The sequence below is a fragment of the Argopecten irradians genome, unplaced genomic scaffold, assembly GCF_041381155.1.
Source record: "Argopecten irradians isolate NY unplaced genomic scaffold, Ai_NY scaffold_0018, whole genome shotgun sequence".
Lineage (NCBI taxonomy): Eukaryota > Metazoa > Mollusca > Bivalvia > Pectinida > Pectinidae > Argopecten > Argopecten irradians.
In genome coordinates, this window is record NW_027187485.1 from 383,223 (window position 1) to 400,951 (window position 17,729).

At 35.6% G+C, this 17,729-nt stretch overlaps 1 long non-coding RNA gene across 1 annotated transcript; it reads right to left on the reverse strand.

The window, feature by feature from the left end:
• On the reverse strand, window positions 1-13,835 carry LOC138311347 (uncharacterized). The gene is made up of 5 exons (XR_011206600.1): window positions 13,657-13,835; window positions 11,017-11,228; window positions 9,398-9,524; window positions 6,541-6,688; window positions 1-2,417 (listed from the first exon to the last, which is right to left on the reverse strand). It is a non-coding gene; the product is annotated as an uncharacterized lncRNA (long non-coding RNA).
• Between the last annotated feature and the right edge of the window lie 3,894 nt (window positions 13,836-17,729).

Sequence of the window (17,729 nt, forward strand, 5' to 3'; positions counted from 1 at the left end):
TTATACATTCTTGATATACATTCTTGATAGTACATTTTAGTTTATACAATCTTGATATACATTCTTGATAGTACATTTTAGTTTATACATTCTTGATAGTACATTTTAGTTTATACATTCTTGATATACATTCTTGATAGTACATTTTAGTTTATACAATCTTGATATACATTCTTGATAGTACATTTTAGTTTATACATTCTTGATATACATTCTTGATAGTACATTTTAGTTTATACATTCTTGATAGTACATTTTAGTTTATACATTCTTGATATACATTCTTGATAGTACACTCTTAGTTTATACATTCTTTACACACTCTTGATAGTATACAATGATGTCGCAACTGATTTCACCTTATTGTTGTAGCTGTAGTAGATTTATTTGTACATAAAATGTGTACATGTCAAAAACGTTCTGTTTGCAAATCTACTGAATCCTTATACTAATTAACATTCCTTTGTTCTGTGATTTATCATTATAGCATTTTAATTAAGCATGTACATTATGTATGTTGTACCCACACAAGAGCCAAAGTCACAAAAGTTAAACAAATGCAATACATAACCACCAAGGAGTTCATGAAATTGGGTTTTTGGACAGGAGCATGCACCTAGAGCGATTTCAGTAGTTCTGGACAAAAGTTGCATTACTATACGAGCAATGGCCAGGGTTCGGCATACAAGACGTTCGTCCACAATGTGTAATGGTGAACAGCGAGCGAGTTTAAACACTTCACACACATTTCACCACCATGGACTTTTTTGGGCATATCACAGTAAAACTAACTTATCCAATTTCCATAATAACTGGTTTATTTCAGACATATATAAAATTTCTAATGTTCTCTTAGACTGATTTGTCCCTTTAATACTAAAACGTTGGAACCTTGTACATGAATACAGTATATCATTGTAACAATATTGATACTTTATACTTGTATGCATTATGTATTAATTATAACAATTACTATGCAGTGTTGTTTAGGTGATGATTAAATTATTTTTTTAGTTATAAACATTAATATGAATTTTCTGGAGATGGATTGACTTAATCATCATCTTATTATTGTCCTATATTTTCTAACACTGTAACAGGAGAGGGGAAAATGTAGCGGCCAGACCAGGATTCGAACCCGGGACCCTCCGAACACTAGTCGAGTGCTCTTACCGACTGAGCTACCTGGTCACCGATGATCGACCCAGTCCAATCCCGCTACACTCCTCCCTCCTTTCTCGAAGTCTTTGCCCTTGAAGACACACGAGACCCTTCCAAACACCACCACCGTGGGTTGTTTAGTTGGGCGCCAATTCTGTAACAGGAGAGGAGAAAATGTAGCGGCCAGACCAGGATTTGAACCCGGGACCCTCCGAACACTAGCTGAGTGCTCTTACCGACTGAGCTACCTGGTCACCGATGATCGACCCAGTCCAATCCCCCTACACTACTATAATTATATAACAGTTAAATGTAGCTTAACCTATATGTACTATTAAAAATCTTTCAAAGTGTATTCATAAATACAGCAAAACTGATTTACTCCCCTTAACAATCTTACTTTAAATACAGAATCCAAACCTCATTGGTGATGACCAATGGCTAGGAAGCCGATATGGACATTTTTTGGTCTGTATCCTATGGGTGGAGGGAAACCTTTCATTGAATACTGGATTCAGTACCAATAACCTTTTAAAACCTGGCAATTATCTTCTATATACATACAGTTTTAAGCAATTAAACATGATAAAAAAATATCTGTAACTACAAACTTCCACATTCAAATCTTGTATCTGATAACTATAATATATTTATACTGTTATATATTGTAAAAAACATTGCGTTTCTTAACTTATATATCTTGCTATGTACTAGTTTTAACTTAGGGAGAGAACTTATATAGACTATGCCTGTTGTTCAATCCCTTTTCAAATAATATTTGAAATAAAATTTGTTGAAATTGAATTGTAACAATATAGATTCATTTGACTGTGTAATTATTAATCACAGAAGGAAGGAATTTTAATTGGTTTCTGGATTCTGTAGATGTACAAATTTTATGTACAAATAACTCTACTACTAATATAACGATAGGATTTTGACACACAATTTTTAGGTACTTATTTTGTTGTCGAAAATGTGCTACAACAAACATAATAACATCATTGTATCAGTCTATTTTCCGCTCTTGTAATTTCCTGCATGGAACAGTCTGGTTATATGCAATAGTGACAGGCAAAAACATCACATGGGTTAAGTTACTGGATGTCAGGCCAATAATGCCAGTTTTCAAATGCTTTTTTTTTACTGGAGCTTCTACATATGTATATGTTTTCAGTATTTCCTGCAAACTCTTCCATCACACATGGTTCATTTCATTCTTCTGTCACACATGGTTCATTTCATGTCAAAGCATCCTGGAAAATAAATTAATTCATATAATAAGGTACTGATTATAACGAGAACCATTACAGATGCCCCCACCAACCCCCAGAAGGCATGTTGTTAAGCATTCCTTTAAACCCTACGCATCAATTTTCAACATGATCCTATATGGTGGCCGACATCTTCCCATGACTGCCTTACTGTAACTGCATGCGCAGTAATGGAAAGGCCTTCTTCTGAGTGGTCCAAAGGAACATTATTCAATAAATTGGGAATTTATGAATGAAATGGTTCAAGAGGTCACCACTAGATGTTATTGTAGGGAAAGTATACCAGATAGCAATAATACTAATGCTATGTGTTGTTGCATCAAAAATTTGACCAATTGCGTCATTTGTCAATTAATAAAATAGAAATGTACCATCACCATATTTTTGTCAATGAACAGAAAGCTTTTTAAAAACAAACACATTTATGCTAGACGCTGGAATGAATCCCTAATTAAGCCCTTATCAAGGATTGATGGGCTACTTTTCATAGCGCATTTTCTTTTAAATAGCATTGTTATTACTGTTTAACAGTAGCTGCTTATTCAAAGTATTAAACAATAAAATATTGGCTCTCTATTTAGGCACTATATTTTATGGCGGAAAGATATTATTATATTGTGGCAAGTTTCCCTGAATGAAGATGAGAAAATGATCACCACAGTATACATATAGAGTTAAAGTTATGGGATAAATAAGTTCCCCATCGCAGGACTGTTGTTTATCATGTTTATCTAAACTCTTGTTAGTTAATTTTCAAAGGACTACCGGTATATATGGTTTGAATTCACCAAGTTTTCAAAACTATTATTTAGTATTTAAATTGTTGGATTTGATATATTTAGTACATCCTGAATTTAGTTGTAATGATAGTGTTCTAATTTTGCAGTTTCAGTTGCCATGATAACCACTCAACATATGCATAAAATATGAAAATGTGGGAATTTTGACCATATTTTGCTTTTCAAATTTTCAAAATTTGTGTTTTTTGCATGGTTACCATGGCAACTGCAGCTGCAAAATAAGAAAACAATCATTATAGTTGAATCAGCAATGTACTAAATATTTTAAATACAACAAATTAATCACTAAATAACAGTTTTGAAAGTTTCATGGATTTGAGGGTCAGAAAGGCCCCAAACCATACATAGTCCTTCGTAAAAGACACTCCCTAAAGCTTGTGTCTTTTCAAAATTTGAAAATTAACTATCCCGAATTTGATAAATATGATAAACAACAGTCATGTGTTGGGGAACCTCTATACTGCAAATTTTTTTATTCTGAAAAGAAATAGAGCTCAAACATTTAAATGATGGTAAAAGTGTAAAGTAAAGAAATTATATACTAATAAATCTGATCCGTTTTTGAGAGATGAAAATTACAATTTGTTGGAGGTAAAGAATCTATGATTCACCTATTGTACATATTAGTATGTTTGTTTGTTATTTTTGTATCTTTAACAGCTTCCAGGTAGTTAAGGATTATTCTCAGTATCTTTCGGGCTTATAAAGTCATAGACAAACAAGAGGCCCAGAAGGTCTTTATCGTTCACCCGGTTTGTAATGCCAAGTACGGTAATGTTCTGAATACAGGATCATTGTTTCTTTTCTGAAGGAATTCAAAGATTTACCTATAATTTCCCTGCTGGGCCCCACTCTTTCTCTTCGAGAGGGTCAGAGCCAAAATTATATTCTGTTCCTCTTCCTCAGAAGATGTTTCTGGCTAAATTTGGTTATAATCCAATGAATTCATGTTCTATGAAATCCTATACAGTAGCGATTTAGAGGATTTATCTCTATTTCCCCTATTGGGCCTTGCCCTTCCTTCTCCCTAAGGGTCAGATAAAAATTGATGCAAACTCTGTTCCCCTTCCCTAAAGGATATATTTATATTCCAAGCCAAATTTGGTTACATTCCATGCAGAACACTATGACTAGATATAGAGGCGGTTTACTAGTAAAGGATTTACCTCTATTTCCCATATTGGGCCCACCCCTCCTGCCCCGGGAATAGGGGGGTTTGGGTCAGAATCAATGATAAAAAATTTGGTTACAATTAATGAAGAACTTTATCACTAATGGTGATTTAAAAGAAATGTTGACAGACAGACAGCGGACGACTGATGACGCGCCATGACATAAACTCACTGGCCATTGAACATTCATCATACAGGCGAGGTGTCTATGAAAAAAAAGTCCATTTGATTGTTGTCTATGATTTCATAAACTTCATCTTGAGAATAATCCTTACAATATAAATTGAAAAAAGTAAGTGTACTAACGAGGCATTGATTTACATACTTTTATCTAGTTTTACAATAAAACAAATTGATTTGTAGCATATCTTAGTCAATAGTTTGGTTCGGCCAATGACTGCTGCTTTAAAATTTTCCACGTTCTAATTAATGTATGACGTCATAATACTCAACGTACAATTCTTTTGGTCTAAGGAAAAATAACCTTACACCTCCAATCAATAGAAAGGAGTGTAACATATGAAATTAAATTACTCATAAATACACATGTAATTATATAACCTGTTGGAATTTATGAGGCACCAGAAGAAAATGTATTTGATAATTCGAGCCACTTTCTTTGTGTCAATCCTCCTGTGCATATTGTTGAGTTGTCATTTTAGTGATACCTTTTTGTCATTCATTTGATAAATAATAAGGATTAAATAATAAGGATTGATAAATTTCTATGTTACTAACGTTTTTTCTGTCACTGACAAAACACATAGTTTGGTCAAATTTCTGTTCAAGTAACACCTTTTTGTCAGATGGTTGTCTGCCATCACATAATGGTACCATCTTCTGATTTACATACATGTACAAATTTTCTTGAAGTTGAAAAATCAGATGATTCTGAAATCTATCACCTAAACAGACCATAGTAACCATTGCATTAAGATACAAAACTAATTCCATCATCAGCGGTAACAGACAGTTCCTGTCAGCCATCTTGCTTTAATGTGAAAAAATACTTTCCTGAAACAAGAACTAAACCTATATGGTAAAATACTATCCCTATTACCTTATACATTGCAGGCTACACAAACATTACCTTCTCATGATAATTAATCAAAAGTCACAGTTTTTGGCAATCTTGTAGACTGATCAGTCCAAAAACGCAATATGCACAACTAGAGTCATATGGGAACCTACACATGAAATTTAAAACATATCCTTTTCGTACTTTCTGACAAATAGCAGTAACCAACTTCAACTATTAAAATAAAACATCTATTTTCAAACTAAATAGAAAATTTCACACTTCAGTAAAATCCCAGAACCAATACCATTAGCATTGTGTCGGCCGCCATAACACATCAGGCACTTAATACTATAAAAGATATATCAATCATGTTGTTTCCTGATCATTTACATGCAAAAATGCAATACAGGGATTTTGAGATCCCAAAACAACATGGGTAAAGTACAATTTACCTTCGATTAATCCCAACATCTGGTGATTATTACGTCATCATTCGACACGAGTTTCATGATGTCATTATCACCGGAAGGTGGGACTAATCTCTGGTAAATTGTAGTACTTTATCCATCTCATTTTGGAATCTTGAAAACCCTGTATTGGTAGAAATCTAAGGACCGAGAGAATCAATATATAAAATTTCAGAGAGAAACTTTCAGTAATTTTTCCAGAAATATTAACAACAAACTTCAATTGTCAAAATCCATGATAGCTACTGTTGGACATCTTGTAGCCCAATCAGTCCCAAAACACAATTAATATGCACATCTAGGATCATACACATGAAATTTAAAACTTTAGTACTTTCTGACAAATAGCGGAAACCGACTTAAAATATTTGAATCCAAAATGACTCCTTATCGGCCATCTTGTTGACCTATCTGTGCCAAAATGCAAAAGGAAGCCTATATAGCTACATATTATTTTGAGGCAGATCCTTTCAATACTTTCTGAGAAGTAGCAATAACAATGTTCACCTATCTAATTCAAGTTGGCTGCCTGTCGGCCCTCTTGTTGACTGACTGGTTCCAAAATGCAATATGCAGTATTAGGGTGATATGGAAAGTTACTTTCATATCCCAAATGTGAGAATAATAATTAAAACACCTTTTTACCTGATCATATAATTTCTTAAAGAGCCATCAAACGTCTGGATTGTCATTTCTTGTGATCCAAGCAAAAAGTTTAGAAATATCAGCAGTGTTGACCTGTGATATTATTTGGATAACTGGGAGACTTTCTCATTGTCTTCAAAGAGGTTGACTGAAAAAACAAGGAAAAATACACATTGTGCAATAAGATTTTTGAATATCATTGTCAAACTCAAATTATTCATACACCTTTTCATATTAGTCACAAAACAAAAAGAGAACCATGGGCCTTAACATACACATGAGTTTTGATACAGAAAGTCACAAAGATATGCTAAGACTATTCGGCTCCATATGCATGCACCGATCAGCCTCATTTGATGTCATTGAGGACTAATGTGAGCACATTTAAGTTTTGTAAAATGATTAAGAGAAAAATAAAAACTTTTATTATCTATAGTACCAGTATAGCTGGTTGCATTGATTTGACTTCTCATGCTATGAAAAGTACTAAATTAATTCCATTACATCTGTGAGTTGACTCAGTTGAGGTGATTCTTGCAATTGAAGTCATTTTGACACTTTTTGGTCGCCCATCAATCCCCTGGGATTATTTTGGTCCAGTTTGACTATATGTTAAAATGCTATTTCATTTTACCAAATTTGACCTATTTCAGATGGAAATTGAACAAATAATGCTTAAAGATATGCTTTCCCTGTACAAATTATAATAAATATTATCTCCTCAGAGAAAAATAAATATGAGAGATTCCAGGACCTAAAAATCCACAATTATTGTAAAGGACCTCATAGACCAATCAATCTTTAACAGCATTGAATTTCATCACATCTGTGAGTAGATAAGAAGAGTTTTGAAAGTTTAGTCAATTTTCCCCTTTTGCCCATCTCACAGCCCCATGGCAGTTGGGTACCATATACTGTTACAGTAATTCAAAATGTTGATTGGCTTTTACTTTATAGACAGTTTTAGTGAATTTGCTTCAGTACTTTTGGAGAAGAAGTCGAAAATGTAAATTGTTTGCAGACACACAACCGACAATAGATGACCACGAATAAAAGTGATTGTCAACCTGAGGCCTGCCAATTGCAAGGGTTCCAATATTTTTGTCCACTTGACAGATCCATATTTGATTCTTTTTCTCCCATACTAAGTAGATAAAATATGAAATTTCCGTGGCTTTCCAGCTTTTTCATCACGCCATTTTAACAGGAACGTTGTTAGGCATCAAATTGATGACATCATTGACAATGCACGCAGCATGTATTGAGGACATCACATAATTGTCTAGTTACATGTATCTTTTCCCTATCAACCATGAGATATCCTTGTGATGTATGCATGGGAGAAATGTTTATTCATTATAGATGCAAAATCTCTTGACATTCATACTCCTATAATAGCCAACTGAATACAGTCCGATGCTTACATTAATTAACTCATTCAATCCTGAAAGTTCATGAACTGTTTCAGATTTTGAATTCAAAGCATTCAAATGTGTCTTCAGTGGCGAATGAGTTAAAAGTCACTTAAGCATTGCACGTCTTTCAGTTGGCATTCATAGCCAATATGAATACAAACTGGCGAGAGGCAAATTCCATGAAGCGCACTATCGCTTCATGTTGAATTTGCCTCTGTCCAGTTGGCATTCATATTATAGCTATGAATGCCAACTGAAAGACGTTCAATGCTTATATTTACATTTGGTTACAATTTTATGATGAAATGCCAAGGAATTCTTTAATGAAATAATCATTGGTTATCATCATGGATGGAACAGCCATTTGAACAACCTTCTTTCGTGATCGCTGGTACGGCAATTATGACGTCACAATGATAATGACGTCATGATAAGCGCTTGAAGTTCATTGTCTATATGACTGCCAACTGCGTTTGGTAAGGTTACATAGTGGGACTGCAGTGAAAATGTAAATATATGGCAATGAACTTCACTTAACTGACTAAACACTGTACTGTATATTTGTAAATGCTGTATGCAGTGATATGGACATATTTTAACTTTAATTTGCATTAAGAAGATCCTCCCCTTAGAGTCAGTAGCTTGACCAGTAACTAGCTTAGGCCTATAGAGCATAGTGTGCCTCAGCAGGAATCAAACCTGTGACCTCCGGCACGCGTACTGGTTGTTTCTCTACTGACTGAGCTAAAGGGAATTTCCTCGTAGTGCAAAGCTAAAAAGCAACTCTAACCTGTATCTCTACATGCCTATTTACATTTAAAACGTGTTATACTACTTAACAATTTCCCCTTTGAAATGTGTTCACCCTAAAACACACACCAATCCAGGTTATCTCTTTCTTCTTACATCCAATTTGAGTGTTCTACAGCACCACAATGCCAGTTGGGATCAAACCCTGAGCTTAATGGTGGTCTGCTACACTACTAGAACGAAATAGCACCCGGCCTAATTAATATACCTTTTGGTCAGGTACAAAATGGTGCCTATGTGCCCTAGTGGAGCACTGTCTGACAATCACTTGGGCAATTTTCTATACATTTTGTACAGATTTCCAATTATTTTTTGTGTGTATATATATATATATGCACATGTATTAGTTATGTACAAAACAAGCATATTGATCATGATTTAATGATATCTACATAACTGATTACAAGATGTCATGTTCACAATTTGTAGACTTGCTGTATGATTTTCCTTTATAACATGTGAACCAAATGATGTCTGGCTGTGAACTTGATATATGTACACTATAACTAAATCTACTACTAGCCTTGGGTACTTAAGAAAGAACCTGTATTGGTATGTGTACAGAGATGAACAATTAAATAACATGTGCGCATCAGTCATGTTTAATAAATTAATATAATAAATTAACATACCCTGCCTTCACTTTAATTTGTTCATGTGAAGACGATCGGCCAGAAACTATATATCCATCCATCGTCCAGAACTTCATGTGTATACATTGTTGTCTAAAAATATATTATTGCAGACAGTGGGTAAGTCCTGTAAGTAAAGAATTAAAAACAAGTGTTCATGTTCAATCCATACATAAAGGAGAATTCGAAGAAATAGAACTGCTTCCAACACATAGATTTTAAGTTTGATTAAATAAAAAAAATGAACAATTTAGTAAGGCTAATTCTGTTATAATAATTACAAGGTTCTACAAAGCAAAATTCAGTAAATCACGGATATAAGGAACTTCTAAGGACCAATTATAAATATTTTTGTTGTAATTATGCATAGTTCGTTATTCTATTACAGGTAACAATGAATTTGCTATTTTATGAGTGTGTTCATTACATGTCTTACTGTGTGACTAAACCACATGTTGTACATTTTTTTTATTAACCTTATTCTAATTAATACTGTGGATATTCCGAATTGTATATCTATAGGTTTATTAATTAACTACTTTCATATTGGCAACAATACAAATATGCACAACGAGGCCCTAGGGGAACCTGCATGTGAAATTTGAGACAGATCCCTTCAGTACTTTCTAAGTAATAGCGGTAACAAACTTCAATTATCAAAATTCAAGATGACGGCCTATCAGCCATCTTGTTCATCGATCAGTCCCAAAATGCAATATGCACAACTAGGGCCGTAGGGAAACCTGCACATGAAATTTTAGACAGATCCCTTCCGTGCTTTCTGAGAAATAGTGGTAACAAACTTCAACTACCGAAATTCAAGATGGCGGTCTGTCGGACATCTTGTTCACATATCGGTCCCAAAAATGCAATATTCACAACTAGGGCCCTTGGAGAACCAACATATGAAGTTTGAGAAAGATTCCTTAAGTACTTCCGGAGAAATAGCTGTAACAAACTTTAACTACTAAAATCCAAGATGGAAGCTGGTCGGCCATCCTGTTAACCAATTGGTCCCAAAATGCAAAATGCACAACTAGGGCCCTAGGGGAACCTACATAGTAAATTTGAGATAGATCCCTTCAGGATTTTCTGAGAAATAGCAGTAACAAACTTTCACAATCAAAATCCAAGATGGCTGCCTGGCAGCCATTTTGTTGACCAATCAGTCCCAAAATACAATATGCACAACGAGGGCCCTAAGAGAACATATATATGAAATTTGAGACAGATCCCTTCAGTATTTTATGAGAAATAGCAGTAACAAGAATTGTTAACGGACGGACTGACCACGGACGAAAGGCAATTTGAATAGCCCACCATCTGATGATGGTGGGCTAAAAATGTAACAAAGGGGACACTAGGTTTATAAGAAAACCAAAATTTAAGTTGTGGACGAAATAAATCTCACAAAAAGTCATCCATAAATTTATTCTTTCTGTACTCATGGCACATGAATCTGTCACTGTAAACTTGCAAATGCTTTTCATTCTTTGAGATGCATTGGTGAATATGACAAATATCCTGATACAGATGCAGTGATCTTTTAGCATTTATTCTTTCAGCATGTGTTTATTTATATACTGTATGTGTTTACATGTATATATCCAGAGGCTTACACAATTAATAGTTGGGTGGCCACCGCTCTACTTGGCGCAGCGGAATTGCCGGGAAAAGTACTGAGCATCCTGTGCCAGCGTTACTTTGTCGGTACACTGTAATAATGCTCCAGCGTACTCCACACTGTGCCAGCTTCTTCCTCGTTCCTTCACGCTTAGTTTCCCTGACAGCGGCAATTCCGTCACCACAAGTGAAATGTGGACCTTTGACACTGAAAATATAAATATGAGACAGTTACCTTTCTAATATAAGCTTTCGCTCTTGCTCTTTGATCAATTCCCTTGGCTTTAACTGGAAATAAGAGAAAACTGGCAACTACAGGCCTAAGCCTTTATGTAATAAACATTACCCTAAATAATCCAGTCTTATGGATGATACAGACTTAATGTGAAATGTATAAGATACGGTAACATGATTTGATACGCATGATTACATGATAAGAATTATAGGTGTAATCTAATCGATCATATTAAAGCCTTGAAATGACTGAGATATATGCACATGTAAACTATGCACACATAATATATGTTACAATATGATATATATCATTGCTAAATATAGATAATATATGTTTCAATTGTTTGTTTGTTTGTTTGAGTTTAACGGCCCATGGGATCGACAACTAAGGTAATTTAGGGCCAAACTACAAGTCATGCATTAGTATCAAAGATCCAGACTGAATATCAACAATGATTAGGTACGCTACAGGCCTTTACTGGTCAGCGATCATTTCTCGACATGTACCAATTCTCTCCATCGCATCTGTATCCGTACGATTAGCCTGTCATGCAAATTCACTTTGATAAATTAATACGAGTGTAACAAAATATTGGACTATATCGATATATATTGCGATTGTCTATTTGATCAATCGATGGAAAACTCAACAAGTCGATAACAAAAGCTGACAGTGTGCTAATAAGCTATCGATAGTTTTAATAGTCAGATATTATTCTGTAGCTAAATAAACTCAAAGGTTTGGTAGTCTTACAGTAACAGACTACAGTGTAACAGTCACGATAAAATGCATACAATCAAACAGCAAACATGGTTACGGATACTGCTCTCAATCATGATCTATCGCAATAGTGCTTTCCCCGATAGCAATAGCATTATATTGCAATGGTTAAAATTGTAGGCGATAGTAGTCACTCCTATAAATTAACAGGTTCCATCTGGGTAGCAGTTTTGCATTTGAGTAACATGCTGATGTAACCCTGTGAATATATTGATCCGTTGAGCGTCAGACTAGTAACCCTGAGGTCCCGAGTTCAAATCCTGGCAGAGGCAGTGATTAAATTTATTGTATAATCATTTGCTAGATGTTACACTGATGCAGTTACCCATTTGACTAATCAAGAAGTTAACCAAATACAGGATTCTGAGAAAGAAAAATGCATGAATTTGTTTAAAATTTATTAGTGCATGTAAGTGTAACAGGAGGGGAAAAAAATGTAGCAGCCACACCGGGATTCGAACCCGGGACCCTTCAAACACTAGCTGAGTGCTAACTGGTCACCGATGATTGATCCATGCAGTCCAATCCTACTACACTCCTCCCTCCTTTTTCGAATACGAGACCCTCCAAACACCACCACATGGGTTATTTAGTTGGGTGCCAATTCTGTAACAGCAGAGGAGAAATGTAGCAGGCAGACCGGGATTCGAACCCGGGACCCTCCAATAACCATCACGCGGGTTATTTAGTTGGGTGCCAATTCTTTAACAGCAGAGGAGAAAATGTAGCGGGCAGACTGGGATTCAAACCCAGTACCCTCCAAACACTAGTGGTTGCTCTACCGACTGAGCTACCTGGTCACTGATGACCAACCCAGTCAAATCCCGCTACTTAAGCGCACAAACATAGTCTTAAATCAGTCGTAAGGCATTCTAAAATTATGACACCGTTAAAATTTATGAAAATATTTTTTTAAAACAACATTATAGCATTCTTCACAGCATACGTCATTTTCAGTTATGCATAGCCAACCGCCATATTGGCCGTCAGCTGGCCGTGGCCTATGGTTACATACAGAGATGGGGAAAGAGTGTATTGTAACGGGTTGTACTAATGTGTTTTCATTTCTGGGTAACTGTTTCTAAAATGCAGGATATTCCATATGCATATGCAGGGTTGTGCCCAACCTGAGAAAAGTAATATCTTCTAATAGAAGACACTCTTCTTCTTTGGTTTTCACGACGCCGTCAACATGATAATGACGATTAAGTCGAGGTTGATCTTAAGGGGTGCAAGAGTGTGAATGAAATTAATTATTAATAAAAAGATCTGTGCAAAACCAAGGATTTATACGTCCTTGGCAAAACGAATGCATGAGAACTTCAAGGGTTACTCGAGGAATGATGTGCCTTGAAGTCCTCGAGTGTGGTGCAGTGTACCATGCTATTTCCACAAAAAAAATCTGAAAATTCGTGTGCACGTATTGACAAGAAGGCCTACACATGCGATGACGAGAATGGAAATACCTAGCGAGAACTGGGGAGCCAGGCACCTTTGACTGTGTGTTTGCCGGATGCTCTTTACATTATCCGGATCGATCCGTCGTCCTTATTTCAGTCGCTATTTATAATTTTAACAAATATTACAGATAAAATACGTTTAATTCTCTGTTAAAGCTTACCTTCCACAATCCATTTGTTTTGTTTTCAGCATGCCGCCTCATCCGTCAGCATCACGCGCATGTTTGTATGTTACGGGATCGCGGGAAATCTACCTTCACCAAGCTATAAATATAAAGCCTCGCCTGATTGGCTAAACGGACTATTACGTTATTTATCCATATGCGGAGCTTGCACCAGAATTCCAAACCGTAGTGAAATAAAAACAAAATTTGGACAATACGGGTAGGTTGCCCTATATGAGACTACTAGGCAACTTTCTATACGGCTAGATTCCCTTGCCTAAAATACCCGGGTATTTTACGTGCGTTTGTTTAAAAAGTTCACTTAAACTGCACAGTTTGGCTATAATTGGATAGTATTAGTCATTTACTAGTGAAATAAAAACAAAATTTGGACAATACGAGTCTAAGGTCGCCCTATATAAGACTACTAAAAACGTTCTATACGGCTAGATTCCCTTGCCTAAAATACCCGGGTATTTTACGCACGTTTGTTAGAAAGTTCACGGGAAACTGCATAGTTTGGCTACAATGAAGAGTATAAGTCGTATAATAGTGAAATAAAACAAAAATTTGGACAATACGGGTAGGTTGCCCTATATGAGACTACTAGGCAACTTTCTATACGGCTAGATTCCCTTGCCTAAAATACCCGGGATTATCTTACGTACGTTTGTTAAAAAGTTCACTTAAACTGCACAGTTTGGCTATAATTGATAGTATTAGTCATTTACTAGTGAAATAAAAACAAAATTAGGACAATACGGGTAGGTCGCCCTATATAAGACTACTAAAAACGTTCTATACGGCTAGATTCCCTTGCCTAAAATACCCGGGTATTTTACGCACGTTTGTTAGAAAGTTCACGGAAACTGCATAGTTTGGCTACAATGAAGAGTATAAGTCGTATAATAGTGAAATAAAAACAAAATTTGGACAATACGGGTAGGTTGCCCTATATGAGACTACTGGGCAACTTTCTATACGGCTAGATTCCCTTGCCTAAAATACCCGGGTATCTTACGTACGTTTGTTAAAAAGTTCACTTAAATTGCACAGTTTGGCTATATTGGATAGTATTAGTCATTTACTAGTGAAATAAAAACAAAATTTGGACAATACGGGTAGGTCGCCCTATATAAGACTACTAAAAACGTTCTATACGGCTAGATTCCCTTGCCTAAAATACCCGGGTATTTTACGCACGTTTGTAAACAAAGTTCACGGAAACTGCATAGTTTGGCTACAATGAAGAGTATAAGTCGTATAATAGTGAAATAAAAACAAAATTTGGACAATACGGGTAGGTTGCCCTATATGAGACTACTAGGCAACTTTCTATACGGCTAGATTCCCTTGCCTAAAATACCCGGGTATCTTACGTACGTTTGTTAAAAAGTTCACTTAAACTGCACAGTTTGGCTATAATTGATAGTATTAGTCATTTACTAGTGAAATAAAAACAAAATTAGTACAATACGGGTAGGTCGCCCTATATAAGACTACTAAAAACGTTCTATACGGCTAGATTCCCTTGCCTAAAATACCCGGGTATCTTACGTACGTTTGTTAAAAAGTTCACGGAAAATGCACAGTTTGGCTTCAATGGAGATTATAATTCGTTTAGTATTGAAATCAGAACGAAATTTGGACAATATAGGTAGGTCACCCTATATAAGACTACTAAAAACGTTCTATACGGCTAGATTCCCTTGCCTAAAATACCCGGGTATTTTACGCACGTTTGTTTAAAAGTTCACGGAAACTGCATAGTTTGGCTACAATGAAGAGTATAAGTCGTATAATAGTGAAATAAAAACAAAATTTGGACAATACGGGTAGGTTGCCCTATATGAGACTACTAGGCAACTTTCTATACGGCTAGATTCCCTTGCCTAAAATACCCGGGTATCTTACGTGCGTTTGTTAAAAAGTTCACTTAAACTGCACAGTTTTGCTATAATTGATAGTATTAGTCATTTACTAGTGAAATAAAAACAAAATTAGGACAATACGGGTAGGTCACCCTATATAAGACTACTAAAAACGTTCTATACGGCTAGATTCCCTTGCCTAAAATACCCGGGTATTTTGCGCACTTTGCTAAACAAAGTTCACGGAAACTGCATGGTTTGGCTACAATGAAGAGTATAAGTCGTATAATAGTGAAATAAAAACAAAATTTGGACAATACGGGTAGGTTGCCCTATATGAGACTACTAGGCAACTTTCTATACGGCTAGATTCCCTTGCCTAAAATACCCGGGTATCTTACGTACGTTTGTTAAAAAGTTCACTTAAACTGCACAGTTTGGCTTCAATGGAGATTATAATTCGTCATTTACTAGTGAAATAAAAACAAAATTTGGACAATACGGGTAGGTCGCCCTATATAAGACTACTAAAAACGTTCTATACGGCTAGATTCCCTTGCCTAAAATACCCGGGTATTTTGCGCACGTTTGTTTAAAAGTTCACGGAAACTGCATAGTTTGGCTACAATGAAGAGTATAAGTCGTATAATAGTGAAATAAAAACAAAATTTGGACAATACGGGTAGGTTGCCCTATATGAGACTACTAGGCAACTTTCTATACGGCTAGATTCCCTTGCCTAAAATACCCGGGTATCTTACGTGCGTTTGTTAAAAAGTTCACTTAAACTGCACAGTTTGGCTATAATTGATAGTATTAGTCATTTACTAGTGAAATAAAAACAAAATTAGGACAATACGGGTAGGTCACCCTATATAAGACTACTAAAAACGTTCTATACGGCTAGATTCCCTTGCCTAAAATACCCGGGTATCTTACGTACGTTTGTTAAAAAGTTCACGGAAACTGCATAGTTTGGCTACAATGAAGAGTATAAGTCGTATAATAGTGAAATAAAAACAAAATTTGGACAATACGGGTAGGTTGCCCTATATAAGACTACTAAAACTTTCTATACGGCTAGATTCCCTTGCCTAAAATACCCGGGTATCTTACGCACGTTTGTTAAAAAGTTCACGGAAACTGCATAGTTTGGCTACAATGAAGAGTATAAGTCGTATAATAGTGAAATAAAAACAAAATTTGGACAATACGGGTAGGTTGCCCTATATAAGACTACTAAAAACGTTCTATACGGCTAGATTCCCTTGCCTAAAATACCCGGGTATCTTACGTACGTTTGTTAAAAAGTTCACTTAAACTGCACTGTTTGACTATAATTGATAGTATTAGTCATTTACTAGTGAAATAAAAACAAAATTAGGACAATACGGGTAGGTCACCCTATATAAGACTACTAAAAACGTTCTATACGGCTAGATTCCCTTGCCTAAAATACCCGGGTATTTTACGCACGTTTGTTTAAAAGTTCACGGAAACTGCATAGTTTGGCTACAATGAAGAGTATAAGTCGTATAATAGTGAAATAAAAACAAAATTTGGACAATACGGGTAGGTTGCCCTATATGAGACTACTAGGCAACTTTCTATACGGCTAGATTCCCTTGCCTAAAATACCCGGGTATCTTACGTGCGTTTGTTAAAAAGTTCACTTAAACTGCACAGTTTTGCTATAATTGATAGTATTAGTCATTTACTAGTGAAATAAAAACAAAATTAGGACAATACGGGTAGGTCACCCTATATAAGACTACTAAAAACGTTCTATACGGCTAGATTCCCTTGCCTAAAATACCCGGGTATTTTACGCACGTTTGTTAAAAAGTTCACGGAAACTGCATAGTTTGGCTATAATTGAGAGTATAAGTCGTATAATAGTGAAATAAAAACAAAATTTGGACAATACGGGTAGGTTGCCCTATATGAGACTACTAGGCAACTTTCTATACGGCTAGATTCCCTTGCCTAAAATACCCGGGTATCTTACGTACGTTTGTTAAAAAGTTCACGGAAAATGCACAGTTTGGCTATAATTGATAGTATTAGTCATTTACTAGTGAAATAAAAACAAAATTAGGACAATACGGGTAGGTCACCCTATATAAGACTACTAAAAACGTTCTATACGGCTAGATTCCCTTGCCTAAAATACCCGGGTATTTTACGCACGTTTGTTAA